The sequence below is a fragment of the Brachycentrus maculatus genome, unplaced genomic scaffold (genome assembly GCF_059751285.1).
Source record: "Brachycentrus maculatus isolate JH-2025_06_01 unplaced genomic scaffold, ASM5975128v1 h1tg000115l, whole genome shotgun sequence".
In the NCBI taxonomy this organism is placed as follows: domain Eukaryota; kingdom Metazoa; phylum Arthropoda; class Insecta; order Trichoptera; family Brachycentridae; genus Brachycentrus; species Brachycentrus maculatus.
Window position 1 is genome coordinate 1,532,979 of NW_028280868.1, and position 12,487 is coordinate 1,545,465.

Here is a 12,487-nt window from a genome sequence, read left to right on the forward strand (position 1 = left end):
TGAAATCAGGGTACGCCAACCATGCTAATAATAAAAAATTAAACAAATACGTACAAACATATATATATATATATATATATATATATATATATATATATATATATATATATATATATGTATATATATATATATATATATATATATATATATATATATATATATATATATATATATATATATATATATATATATATATATATATGCATATTTATAAATACTTGGTCAAAGACAGGGGCATGCATTCCTTATAGGCAGAAAAGCAGTACCTATCCTAACTTACCCGATTGACATTTAAAAACGCAAACAGTACCTATCCTACCTTACTCAGTAGTACCTAGCTTACTTTACTACCTACCTTTACTGCCTACCCTAATTATTAACTGTGCACGCCACTGGTCTAGATGGCTAAATGAAGCTGATGACGAACGACATGCTCTAGCCCATTTTGTTTTCACCCAAACACTCTTATCATTTTTATTTCCCACTCATCCTTCTCATCAGATCTCGCTCCTTTTGACTTCTACTTGTTCCCCAAGCTAAGAAGACCTTTAAATAGGCGAATATTTTGCTCTGCATTTTCAAGCGACGTATGCAAATTAGAGAAAATATTACACAAAAAAAATATGGTAAAAGTACCACTTATTTGTTTTCTCCGTAGCTCAAAAATTACTAGTTAGCTACACCTGAATTGCAACATGTGTACAATCTTTCCTAAGTATGAGTATTTAGAAATTGTTTATAAAAATACAACATGTTTAGGTGATATTTTGATTTTTTACACATCCATATGCATAAAAATAATCCTTTTATTATGTTGTGCAATCAAGTGTTTAAATAATGCACGTAATTCAGCGTTGTTTTGTCGTACAATGGTAGTGGTATTTAATCATCAAATGCAGAAAACTTTTTTTAAATACACCCAAAATAAGATCGTCTGATTTCATAGCGAAGTGATTATCATACGCCAAGTTAAAAGTCTCGGATTTAATTCCTAACTAGCCAAGAGCCTACACAAAAATGATATACATTTCATTATGCGAATTCATACAATCTTGAACAATTGAATTATTTTTTGCTGAAAAAGTTTTAAAAAAAAAATAGTTGTTGTTTATTTTATTATATGATTAAAATAATTATATATATATAATATAATAATTATATATATAATTAAAAAAAGGAATAAAAATAGGGCCCTTGCCTAAAACAAAAAATTTACTGGGAAATGATCGACTTTGGGTTTGAATAAAAAATAAATCGTGGAATTAAACCGTAGATCTCACGTACAAAATTCGTCACGCTCCCAAACAGTCACATTGCGGAAAGGATTTTGTTTTTGGACCTTGACATATACCTATGTACTTATTCTTTATAATACACTGATAGATAGATATATTGACACAAACAAATATAGAAACGGAATATTTCGCACGAAGTGCATAACAGACGGTTGTGTAATGTGTAATGTAACATAGTAACACTTGACACGGCATTGGTCCAGTGTCCACAAAGAGAGCTCTTGTGCTGAATGGATGGCAAAATGATTACTCTGTGCCATTAAGCAAGTATTGAATAAAGAAACTATAACGGACAAAGTTTCTTAAGCACTTTTGAAAAAACAATATGTTCTCAGCAGTGCTTCTTCTTCTGTGCGTATCGTGTCAGGTCCCCCTGCCGTCGACTATCATTTGAGAGTAATTGTCATTGTCCTTGTCTTGGGCAGCTCTAAACAGCGCCTCGACGGTCCTGATCCCCGTCCAATCTCGTATATTCCGGAGCCAGGAGATCTGTCTTGGGCCGTCTATTTTGCCTTTTATGATTAGGTGCAATAGCTCGTGCTTCTCTCCTCTCAGTACATGCCCCAGATAGGACACCTTCCGGACCTTGATATCAGTCAGAAACTGTCTCCTTGCTCTTGCTCTTTGGAGCACATTTGCGTTGCTGACCATATCGGTCCATTGACAGTAGTACAGTAATTGAATATTTCTTGGAATGGTCAACATAACATGTTAAATCAATTTTATTAATTTTATAAAACAGCATTTACGACTAAAATATCAATAAACCTTCATGAATTTCAATGTCAAAATAAACAAGAATGTGCCACACTTTATTTGGAAAAGAAATAAAATGGAATAAATATAGCACGAGGACTAACGAGGTAGGTAGTAAGTACACATGAAAAAATTGATTTGCTAATCGATCTTTAGTTATTATGTCAACATCGATATAACTACTACGTTGACGCCATCGTACATGTGGTAAATTCAAAGGCCAGTGCAGTAACTATTAACATCCATGGTGATTTTGACAAAATGTCCAGCGTAATAGAGCTGATAAAATGAAAAATACTAATGAAAACAAAATATGCAGTACAGCGAACGTGTTCATCACAATTCAGCTGGTTATAATTATTATAGTAAATCAATTATGTAATAAATAATTATAAATACCCACGGACTATTCCACTCGGTCGGTTCCTTCATAAACGAAGGTCGAGACCGCCCAAGAGCAGTCTCTGGTTAGGTATATAAAGTAGGAAGGATGATCATATTGCATAAACAAGCTTAAATACTCGTATGGACAAATATGCATAATTCCAAGAAAAATTACTCGGTAACGAGATGCCTCAGAAAAAATGGTCAAATCATCAACAAAACAACTGCCTACATATACATAAAATAGTGATGCCTCGCATAACGAACTCTGCGCACATACAATTTATTGTTCCTCCATTACGCGACTCACACAACAGATTATATCGTATTTCATCTTGCAAGAGGAGAAGGATGCGGAGGAGCTTATTGAAGAACAACAAGAAGAGCTGACAACTGAAGAGCTCCAAGCATTTCTAGTCTAGCAACAATATGAAGCTCAAATGGAAGCTTCATCTGACAACGAGGAGCAATCAAATCTACCAATCTCGACTGCTGCCTTCCTGGATATCCTGGTCAAATGGGGAGAGATTCAAGATGCAATAGTTTACTAAAACTCATTATCCAATTTCACCTGAGCCCAACAGGATGAACGATCTCTACAATGACACCGTTGCCAGATATTTCCGACAGGTGTTGAAAAAGAGGAGAAACAGACAATATTGGAAAGGTTTTTCAAGAAGCCAGCAGCTAAAAAGCAAAGGATAGAACAAGAGGATTTGACCCTGCAAGCCTCGGTAGGCTCTCCTAAATCTGAGTCTGACCAAAAATTTTAAAACTTTAGTTTCTTTTTATTATGCTACAGTACGAATGAAGTATTAGTTTTAACATGTATTCTTATAGGAAAAGGGGCTTCACAAAACGAAATTTTCGCATAATGAACTTGCTTCTAGAAGTAATTAGGTACGTTGTGCGAGGCTTCAATGTATAGGTAACTCTACTAAGTAAGTAACTAACTAACTAACCAGTAGTGGTAGGCAGAGAGAATATAACGCCACAACGCTCTGTCTTTGCAAACATTATTCGCCTCTTACACGTTCATGGATCTCCTCATACATACCCGCCAATTATTTCGACTCTTAACCTGACCCAACTTTACCATTAGGTAAAAATATTTTATTTTTGGTATAATTAGCTTTCTGTTTAACGAATTGATAACGGGTTGATTCTTAACATTAGATTTGATATTAAATTATACTTAAAATGCATTAAAAAAAAAAATCAGATGTAATGATACAAATATCTACACTCCGTAGTAAACGCGTTTGGAGCATTAAGAAAAGATTATCGCGTGTAATTGTATTACTGAAGACTTAGGTTTGGTTGGATCAGAAAATCTATAGCTGCCTACCACAAAAATTACGTTGTTAATGGAATTTAAGCCTTGTCAACACGTTCGAAGATTTTTTAACGTGACTGTACTTCTACGTTAGCGATCGATAAATCAAGTATTGAATAGCCTCACTTTACCGAGAACCTTCCCAAGTAATTAGAAGGATCTGTCATCTATCTGTCAGATATACGCTAACACAAATGTATGAATTATGCGCAAACTGGACTTTAAAGCGCGCTCATTCATAATTCATGATATTTTCTGATATTCCGTTTTTAACGAATACTGAATGCAAATAACAAACCGTTTTTTGACATCTCGACATAGATGAAGACAAATGTGGAAGTCTGGTTATTTACAAGGCTTACGACCTGTCATAGGCTGGTTAATTGGTCACTTTACACACGTGCAACCTTTACCATTCTACCCATAATTGACGACCACAGTACATACTCATCTTTTATAACTCCTACATATATCATATACTCTTATGACGCTGTACATGAGCCATCTATGTAATAATACTAGTATTATTATAACATGGAATAGATCTTATTTCGAATTCAGTAATCTCTGCCGATTTACTTTTTTTTAATAATAGGGAAATTAATTAATTTCACATTCAAATATTTTTAGCATATTTCATTACTTAAAATTTATATGGTTATGATTTTTACAGTCAGTCCAAATGCGATCTCTCTGACGAATGTGCGGAAAAAACGTGGTATGCTAGATTTTCCAATGGTGATATAAGGAAATAATGCAAGGCTAAGTTAAGCGTTATCAATAAAATTGTGTTGAGAGGGTTTGGCTATGTTAATCGAATGAGTGAGTAAAGAACAGAAAATCAAATTTAAGAAGGGAATGTGGTAGGAAATAGAATAATAGAAGTAGAGGAACACCGAGGAAAACTTGGCATGATTGATTACTTCAAATACTTAAAAGTGGCCAGTTCAAGAGTTGGAATAATCGACGTGTATTCTTGAGGAGATGCATGAATGTGGAAAAGGCGAAGATTGTTCGCATATACAAATTGGTGCGGCGTTCTAATCTCTCTAATCCCTGCAGGGAATCGGCGTGATGGTCAGTTAGTTAGTTAGTCCATTCAAAAACAATAAACATAAAAGTACTGCAGCTCGTTCTCAAGTGTGGTTAATTAAAAAATAATTGCTAAACCAAAAGGTTATTAAATTCACAAAGACTTTATTATTATTACTTTACTTACTAATTATATTAAAACGTTTTAATATCTGGGCCGACATACACATTTTGGCTATGCACATATAATTGTAGTTTACGTTGGCCTCTTTGAACATTAAATCAATCATTCTCTATCCGGTTCCACAGGTAGATATTGCAGATCTTTTGACAGATTTAATAAATAATAAGCGACTTGTTTTACGTAGAATAATAATAAACTGAATCGAAGAATATTTGAAAATATTTAGAAACAGCTACAAAATGTGCTTTCCCACTCATTGTGCATTTGTGGACACGTTTTCATCATTTATACACAAAATAAACTTTTTTTACTCATGAGCATTTTTATAATATTTATAATAGTCAAAAGATGACGGTTTTGAAATTATACATATCGTAGTCATAGAGGAGAAAGTGACCAAGTGCATTTATTACAAAAATGTGATTATTAATATATTATTAGATTAAAACCAATATTTTTAGCTTTTCCACTTTATTTTTATTTGACCAGCGACCGGGTTTCGTCGTTACCGACATCATCACACTGGTGATGTCGGTAACGATGAAACCTGGTCGCCGGTGAAATAAAAATAAAGTGGAAAAGCTAAAAATATTGGTTTTAATCTAATAATATATTAAAATACAATTCCATCACGAAGTGTCAGTGGATAAGATAAATCTATTAATGTGATTATTGACTATTTGATATCTTACTAGCTTAATATTGCCGTGAAAAAAATCCCAAAGCGATTTTAAACTTGAAAGTATAATATATTGACTTGTTAAAAATTACTAACTGCGTTAATGTTTATTTTCTTGCCAAGCAAAAGCGACTTGGCCCTCCAGAACATTTTACATTTTGTTAGTTGGTCACTTTCTCCTGTACGACTACGATATTTAAAAATTTTTATAATGTATAAATAAAAGATTTATAGTAAAACAATAAAGCGAGTGTTTTTGCCTAGAATTTTCACTCATGAATTACATGAAATTATAGTAACTTTAAACATAAAGAGTAAATCCACTCACAAGTAGGCATAGGCTATGAAACTTATAAAGTTGAAGCCTGAGTAGGGACATGATAAACGGTGTTGCATAAGCCGTAGCTAGATTTCAGAGTCACTTGGACGTAAGGTAATTTAAAAAAAAAAAAAAAACAATAAAATTTTAGTAATTTCCTACTCTTAATTTAATTTTCTTAGTGGAATAACTTCATAAACGAGCTAATTCTTAGGTATAACAGAGACTTTAAGAAAGGATATCGAAACAAAAAAAAATATTAAAAGCTCACTTCTTTCCGTTTTTATGTTATGACTTAAATTATCATTTGAAGATTTTATTGTTCTGCCCTAGTAAAGATGAATTGTTAAAAAATATTAAAAGCTCACTTCTTTCCGTTTTTATGTTATGACTTAAATTATCATTTGAAGATTTTATTGTTCTGCCCTAGTAAAGATGAATTGTTAAAAAATATTAAAAGCTCACTTCTTTCCGTTTTTATGTTATGACTTAAATTATCATTTGAAGATTTTATTGTTCTGCCCTAGTAAAGATGAATTGTTAAAAAATATTAAAAGCTCACTTCTTTCCGTTTTTATGTTATGACTTAAATTATCATTTGAAGATTTTATTGTTCTGCCCTAGTAAAGATGAATTGTTAAAAAATATTAAAAGCTCACTTCTTTCCGTTTTTATGTTATGACTTAAATTATCATTTGAAGATTTTATTGTTCTGCCCTAGTAAAGATGAATTGTTAAAAAATAATCTCAAATACAAGCTAATTCAACAAAGCGTATTCATAATATCCTTATAAGTCGGTAATCAATTTTCAAAAATCATCTTTTAATAATGAATTTACTTCATTTAATTTAATTTTCCTAATCAATTGTCCGCCTCCTTAGTGTAATGGTCAGCACGCTCGGCTACCGTTCTGGAGGTCCCGGGTTCGATTCCCAGGGGGGTCAAATAAATATAAGTGATTTTTTCACTGTAATATTTATTCAATATTACCCTGGACTGGTACCTGAAGCGGAGGGCTGATCACCTTCCCTTCGTGTGTAAACGATCAAGATAACACTGCGTTCATATGAAGCAGTGCCCTATGCACCATTGGGGTGCGGATAAGGGTTTATTATTATTATTATTAATCAATTTAGCCTAATAAATTAATTAATTAATTGGAATTAAAATTATTGAACAATGATTTTATTTTTTTACTTTTTTATTTTACATAATTTCTGTAATATTTCTTAATTATGTTCTTTTGTAAATTATTTTAATTAGCTTTATACTATAGTTACTATAGTATACTATGGTATAGTACATATTGAATATGTTGTTTATCCATGACACTGTGGTAAGAAGGCTATATAATAAATATAATAATCAGAAATTAAAACTCTGGTGAGTAAATTCATGGAAAAAATGTCACTTCACCGAGGAAACGACTTGGAAATAAAGCTTCAAGGTTTTGAAATATCACAGAGAAATATTTGCGTTCCGGATGTGGTAATGTTTGGAAGTGAAATAAGGATTATTATAGAAACATTTTTATTTTGGCATAAATTTACCATATCGTCATACCCAACGCAGAAAGTCTGTCGAAGTCATTATCAAAAGTAGAAATTAAAAATAAAAGAAAAAAAACCCTAAAATAATCGAATTGATAGGGTGAAGGTTGATTGATACGTAAATGCTAAAAATAAAATATTATACTATTATATGTACATTTTACTATTTTTCACACCATAAGTTAATTTTTACATCCACATTTTTTATTATTTTTAAGACTAGCAAGTGCATTAGTCGTCAAGTTGGCAAGCCTGCGCGGCGCGCTGTCATGGTCTGTGCGCGATGTGTACTGAAGTATTCAGAAAACGTTTACAATACCACTTTGAATCATGAGTACCTACAACGTTAAATATATTTAAAAATTAAACCGTTTTTATAAAATACAATATAACGTCCAATTTGGTTTGTAAAACGTTTAATTTTAAGTGAAAAAAGGTTTAAACTTGGAATTGATGAAATCATGGAAAACGTTGTGTCATCACTTGCGACATGTGTTGAAATTTTTAATAAATATGGTTGACAATCACGCCCTAGAGTGTCAGAAATGAAGACTATAAGAAGCATATCAGGCTATATAGAGTCTTCGAGATATATTGTAATAAGAAACGCCAGGATAAGTGAAATATGCGAGATCGAAGATGTCGTTAGGCGGGGAAGGCAACAAAGGAGACAATGGTATGCGCATGTCAGGAGAATGAAATCATCTAGACTCCCCCACATCGCACTGTATGGCCAACGCCATGGTAGACAACTCTCGGGCAGACCACCAAAGAGATGGATCGATTGCTAGGAATCGACATCGCAGGAGGCTAATCCCTCTTAAAAACAGGCCACAAAGCCTACACCAAGAAGAAGAAGACAATCACGAGTCGAGCGGAGAATATTACGCAATGTATAAGGTTATCAATTAAACCTACAAAGAAAATATGGTATACCCAGACAGTTCAAAATATTTACTACTGAATTCGTAATCCGTAAACCACTCCGAGTGATGAAATTATAATTTATTTACGATTCCTATAACGAATTCATTGCATTAGAAACATTATCATTTATTCCACTCACTTTGATAATGAAAAAACGTATCATCCATTGTTGATTCATGAATTGCTGAGAGAGTAGAGCAAATTCACTTGTGCGAGAGAATTATTGGGCATTGACCGCGTGGCTTGTGGCTTTCTTTCTCCATACCGACATTTTAATCAATACTTTAGTCTACATCTTCAAAAAACTTTATTGGATTCTATTTCATTAAATTATACAACAATATGCCGCCTATACAATGCCTGCATTGCTCCTGTTCTCTTATACGACTGTGAAACATGGCACCTTACAAGGGCCCAGAGCAGCCGTGTACTAGCTTTAAGAATAGGTGTCTGCGGAGAATTTTAGGCGTGCGGTGGTTTGACTTTGTGAGGAATGAAGAGATAAGGCGTAGGACGCAGCAAATCTTGGTCACAACTGTCGTCAAAAAAAGGCGATTCAATTAACTTGGCCATGTACTCCGCATGCCTCCTGAGGAGAGCCTTAATCAAGTTTGCCTCGTTTACAAGGCGTCAGGTTGACTCATCAGACGACCACTGCTGACAATTCGACGGCAGTTCTCGTCAGAGGCTCGTCGGGATGTGACTTGGGAGGATGCAAGGGAGCTGGCAGCCGACAGAAAAGCCTGGAGACAGTTAGTGAACTCCATATGCTCCACCTAGGGAGCGGATATGGTTTAATAATAATATAATATAACAACATCATTAATTTATTATTATTATTATTTTAATACGATCATTGTATGCAATATGAATTCAAAACATGTAAGCATTTTCGAAATTTACCTTTCAAACAATTCTACGGAGAAACCATTGTAATACAAAATCGTGATGTAGGTATACTACACAAACTTCTATTATATACACTTAACGTCCTTTTTGTTTCACTAATAAATATTTAATACAACACGATTTTATACGTACATAAGTATGTGTATTTATAATTTTTTTTAGGGATAACCTGCAAAGCCCCTACCTTAAGAGGCTTGTCCGCAGATAGGATAGTAAGAATAGGGAAGCTAAATGTAAAAAATACATCAAAAACATCCAGATCTGACAGAAAATAAATCTTTCTTGAATTAATTTTGCATTTGGCAGGGATCGAATCCACGCCAAATGCCAGACGCCATTTTCGCGGTCAAAAGTCGTCATATCAAAGCACCTGTATTCATAATAATCCAACTCGTTAGAACAGACGTCACTTGTTACTTTCAAATTATCCCAGATTCGGGATCTCTATAACTATAAAGTCTAGCGAGGCAGATCGCTTCACCCGAGCCGCCCGCAAAAGTAGGCGAGCAACTCGAAGGGACGACCTGTACCTCTCCAAAAATAAGGGCGCTTAAGAAAGCATAGCCAAGCGTCACCGAGGCTTAATATTTTCCTTACTCATTAGTTTAAGGCACGATTGTGAACCGGCCGCCGATGCTATATAAAGCGCCGGGTAGCCGCTTCTCTTGGAGCGACGAACGAGCGGTAGCGACATCTGTTGGTGGCGGTGGGAAACGAGGAAACTGAAGAGAATCGACAAATCGCACGTATACCGGCATATTTATTATTCGGATAATTCAATTAAAATTTGTTTGATGATTTATTTTGTCCCGAGTACGTAGAAAGTAGAAGAAATGAGTAATCGGATTGGCGATGAAAACTGACGTGTAACGCGAAGACATAAAAATGTATTTCAAATTAGGGAATTCAATTTAGCGGATAAAATATACGTAAAAGACACTTCATAAATTAGGTGATAAAGGTGAAAAGCCGATACACGGAAGAATAATTTAATGACTATTCGAACATATATCTTGCTAGCGATATTATCAATTCCTTAATTAGATGATTTATTCCGTTAACTTTGATCGGAGAAAAAGTGATATCGGAAAAAAACACCTTTATGAAGACGATATTACCCACTTTAGGATGAAAGTAGACTGAATGCAGTCGAAATGCGATCTCTCAGAAGAATGTGCGACAAAACGATGTATGATAGATGTGCGAATAGTGAAATAAGGAAGGAATGCAAAGCTGAGATAAGCATTATCGATAAAATTAAGAAAGGTGTGTTGAGATGGTTTGGACATGTAGGACGAATGAGTGAGGAAAGAACGGTAAAACAAATTTATGAGGCGAATGTAAGTGGGAAAAAGAGCAGAGGAAGACCGAGAAAAACATGGTACGATCAGGTATGCCAAATACTTGAAATACCTGACCACTTGAAAGTGGTCAGGTTAGGAGTCGTAACAATCGGCGGGTATGTATGAGGAGATGCATGAACGTGGAAGAGGCGAAGAATGTTTGCAAAGAGAGTGGTGTGGCGTTCTATTCTCTCTGCCTACCCCTGCAGGGAAGCGGCGTGATGGTTAGTTAGTTAGTTTATATTACCCACTTTCGGAATTATTCTCGTAGACCTTCGGTTCGATCCCTAAATGCACAAAATAGGGATCTATTTTAGCAATATTTTCATTTTACTGACGTTTGTATTACAATGTACCCCGTTAAGGCGGAATAACCGATAGCCCGGAAATTAATTTTCCTTAAAACCGGGCAACACTTTTTTGGAATTGAAAAAATAAGTTTTCTTGAGAATAAATTCATGTTATCGAAAAGCAAAAAGTTATTGAAAGTTAAGGATTTTTGTTGTTTAAGAAAATTTAAAAATATATACATATTTCAATAACTTATGAAAACCATATATTTATTTAGAAGAAAAACTCTTTCTGTCAATACAAAAACGGTGTTTTAAGAAATAAAATGCAATAACGTCAAATTTTACCTGTATTAAATTGTACGTATCTTGGGCCTTAAGTGTACCTATACTAATTCACAATTATATATCGCTCACTCCTTTCAAGAACGTCATAAATCAAAAAACTTGATTTTTCAGGAGAACGTTATTGAAGTTTAAAAATATAATACAATGTATTAAAAATAAATATCAAGCCACTTATTGACCTTTTTACTGTGCAACAGAACTTTTTTGGTAAAACCTGAAGGTTTTTGTCCATTGGAAAAATATTTAGTATATTTAAAAAAAATAATTAAACAATACCTTTTCTTCAAAATGCAAAAACAACACTTTCTGCCCTGTGGCGAGTAAATATTAAGTTAAAAATATGCCACTTTTGCCGGGATATAGAACCTTTTCTGGGCATTCCTTAAACACGCACAACTGAACATTGACGATTTTTGATTTATGACGTTTTTGAAAGGAGTGAGCGATATGTTCGTAATAAATAAACGAAAAATATTATTTTTTAATCATTTTAAAATTAAATGGTCCGAATAACCTTAGTTGTAAATTTAAAAATCCACTCTTATCGACACACAAATCCAATTAGCAACACAAAAAGGTTATCGTAATGAATTAAATATAGCATTTGCAGATATGTACGCTAGTTTCCATTTTATTCGAAAAATAATCAAAAGCGTAGTATGATAAAAAAAATTAATGGAATAAAATTTCTTTTTAAAACACACTTAAATTGTACCCTACAGGTATCAGTAAGACGTCAATCCTTTTTTACTTGCATCATATTTGCTGCGAGCAGTTATTTTAAATTAGCGATTACCGATTAGTACAAAGTTAATAGCGCAAAACACGGAGAGCGTAATAACGCTTAAACCCTTTAGCCTGTGGGTACATTTCCATGTATAGCTAAAGAAACCGTATGACGTTTAGGGAAAAATAATATCGTGGATATTATTTCCTAAGTAGGTTGTAACAGTTTTCCATAGAATTGTATGAATTTTAACAAACATTTTGTGATTTTCTTTTTGGAAGAGAAACTTCTTAGGCGGCGGTTCATCACATGAGAGAGAAGAAAGGTATAACGTAGAAAGAAGGAAAAAGAGAGCTATACATTCTGACGCCACGGGAGTGGAGCAAAAGAGAGTGACATTAATACAA

The 12,487-nt window shown here is 33.7% G+C and overlaps 1 protein-coding gene and 1 non-coding gene across 2 annotated transcripts in view; both read right to left on the reverse strand.

Annotated features, from left to right (window-relative positions):
- The window catches only part of LOC148309929 (phospholipid-transporting ATPase VD-like), a 117,717-nt gene that overhangs the window by 68,818 nt on the left and 36,412 nt on the right, over positions 1 to 12,487 (reverse strand). The window lies entirely within an intron of this gene.
- Positions 9,837 to 9,986, reverse strand: LOC148309930 (U12 minor spliceosomal RNA). Its single transcript, XR_015837465.1, has one exon. It is a non-coding gene; the product is annotated as a U12 minor spliceosomal RNA (small nuclear RNA).